Source organism: Pyxicephalus adspersus, chromosome 8 (assembly GCF_032062135.1).
Source record: "Pyxicephalus adspersus chromosome 8, UCB_Pads_2.0, whole genome shotgun sequence".
Lineage (NCBI taxonomy): Eukaryota > Metazoa > Chordata > Amphibia > Anura > Pyxicephalidae > Pyxicephalus > Pyxicephalus adspersus.
The window spans coordinates 4245550-4247906 of record NC_092865.1 but is presented as its reverse complement, the minus strand read 5'-3'; the positions used below and the strand labels follow the sequence as shown (position 1 = coordinate 4247906).

The 2357-nt window shown below is 41.7% G+C and overlaps 1 long non-coding RNA gene across 1 annotated transcript in view; it reads left to right on the top strand.

The window, feature by feature from the left end:
• The first annotated feature begins 1254 nt into the window (after positions 1-1254).
• LOC140336339 (uncharacterized) overlaps positions 1255-2357 on the top strand; it is a 6781-nt gene continuing 5678 nt past the window's right edge. Inside the window, exon 1 of the long non-coding RNA XR_011921870.1 lies at positions 1255-1405. This is a non-coding gene — a long non-coding RNA (uncharacterized lncRNA). The remainder of the gene's footprint in view (positions 1406-2357) is intronic.

Here is a 2357-nt window from a genome sequence, read left to right as displayed (position 1 = left end):
TCAGGGCAGGGTCCTCTCCTTCTGTTTCACTGTCTGTATTTGTCTGTCATTTGCAACCCCTATTTAATGTACAGTGCTGCGTAATATGTTAGTGCTATAAAAATCCTGTTCATTATTATTATTATAATAATAATAATAATAATAAAAATAATATTAATAACTCAATTCAGCTGTCAGATCATTCACAGCCATTCGAATCCCAATGCATTGCTCATGTCAATGTATATTAAAACAATGGCTCATACTGCCACCTAGTGGCTATTTATAGAAAGACAGCAGCAGTCACAATAGTCAAAGCTATACCTTCCAATGAATAAACAGCTGAATCTTGGCCAAATTGGCAAACAAGTTATGCCCAATGACACTGAGATGTAGCAAAGGGTGAAAGGAGAAAATTTTATTTTAATGACCCTTTATGTGTCTCTCTTCTATCCTAGTGATGAGGCAAACTTTTTTTTTGTAGCCTTCATACATCCTTCTTCACCCCAGCATACCAAGGTTCCATGCTCTGACCCATGTGGAACTATAAATTGGGGTGGCTTGTAAAGACTTTGTATGCTCTTTGCTGTAGTCAGTTTGGGGGTCTCCTTTGACCCCCAGGGGGCTGCACATGTCACTCTCTTTCCAAGCATTTCCATGCCACTCCATGTTTCTTCAGACATTAGCAGCTGCAAGTTTATTGTCCTCTTGTGTTTTATACCCCCTTTCCACCCCATCCAATCAAAAATGATGCGTGGACAGCAGCCACTGATGCTAAGAGAAACATGGTGCAGGTAGGAGGGACACTGGCAAACCCAGTCTGTGCCCTCCTCTTACCTGGGCATCCCCTACTGCAGGGGCATGGGGGTCTTTATATCCCATTCTCTGTCTAACAGTGAGATAGAGAAAGCAATAGTCAATGTACTATGGGGAACACAACCATCTGACCCTTTAAAGCTCTTGGAGGAGACGCGAGTCACCAAAGAGGAGCCCATAATTCCTTTTCCATTTCGGAGAACTGGCACCAATTCTGGAGGGTGAGGGGTTAACTTAAATGGTTGCATGCTTGTTCCAGGACAGTCAAGCACTAGAAAAGTCAGCACGACCCTCACCCCACTTTCAATTCCCTTCCCATTCTGTCCAATTAAAACCATCTTTCCAGGGACAGGTTCACACTTTGCTTACATTTTTCCTGCCCACAAGGAAACTCATTAAAAAAACAATTGGACCACCTGTGGGAGGAACCAAAATGGACCTGCAGGCAAAACACTGTGAGGTTGCAGCTCTGATAAGTCTTTTTTCTGCTACAAGGAAGTAAAAAAAAGAAAAAAATGTTTTAACAAATTCCTAAAGAGAAGTCACACAAAAAGTGACAGAAGTGTGAAGGAACGATCTGCGCAGGACGCTGGGAACCAACATGGACACGGTAAGACTTTGTCATATAAAGGTGATTTAATGGAGCAGTGGAATAAATCTTGGGGGGGGGGGCAATATTGGTCAATCTGAACCCTAAATTATTATAATAATTCAATGAAGAAAGTCTGAGTGTTTGTAAAATTCATTGCCTGGGCTTGCATGGCTTCCCTTGGATAAAAGGATTTGTCCAGGAACTGTAGCACCAGGAACTGTCTCTGCAATATGTGTGCAACAATGCATGGAGGTGTGTTATCGCATGGCAGTGCTTCTCAACCTCTATAACATGGTGGGATCCCTTGAACAAACTTTCAGGTCTTAGGGAACCCCTTCCATAATTATTATATCCACAAATTGCATTCTATTAGTGTGGTGGTCAGTAGGATGAATTCCTCTTACTTTGCTGGCTATTGGGAAGAATGTCACCCTTACAGATAGCCAAAAAGATCATTGGAGTCACTTATACTGACCTGAGAGGTGCAAACTGCTCAAGGAACCCCCAGCAACCTCTGGATGAACCCTGAGTGAGAAACCCGGCTGTATATTGTGCTTGTATTGTATAGACTGCCATGTACTGAAATGAATGGCACTCAATGTCTTAACATATTTAAAATTTGTTGCAAAAAATTCGAAAGATGTCTTTATATTTTGCCCAAATGCTGATTTATACCCCAGCATAACTCTTGAACTTTTTGAATTGTTTTGGTCAGGGTCAAATGTCGCTTTGTATTTAGTCTGTAACAATCAAGACGTTCCTTTTCTTTTTGCAAATAAATTGAATAAAAATAACTGAGCATCTTACAAGGGTTGAATTGTTTCTCCAGATAGCCATAGAGCAGGGGACATGGCACCATCCTGCCAGCAAGATCCCAGGGCCTGGGTAGCACACATCTTGCAAGAACCTTTGCTTTGGCATCATGAAGGATCTTATCATGGAATGTTGGACATTTTACATCCCTATGTCC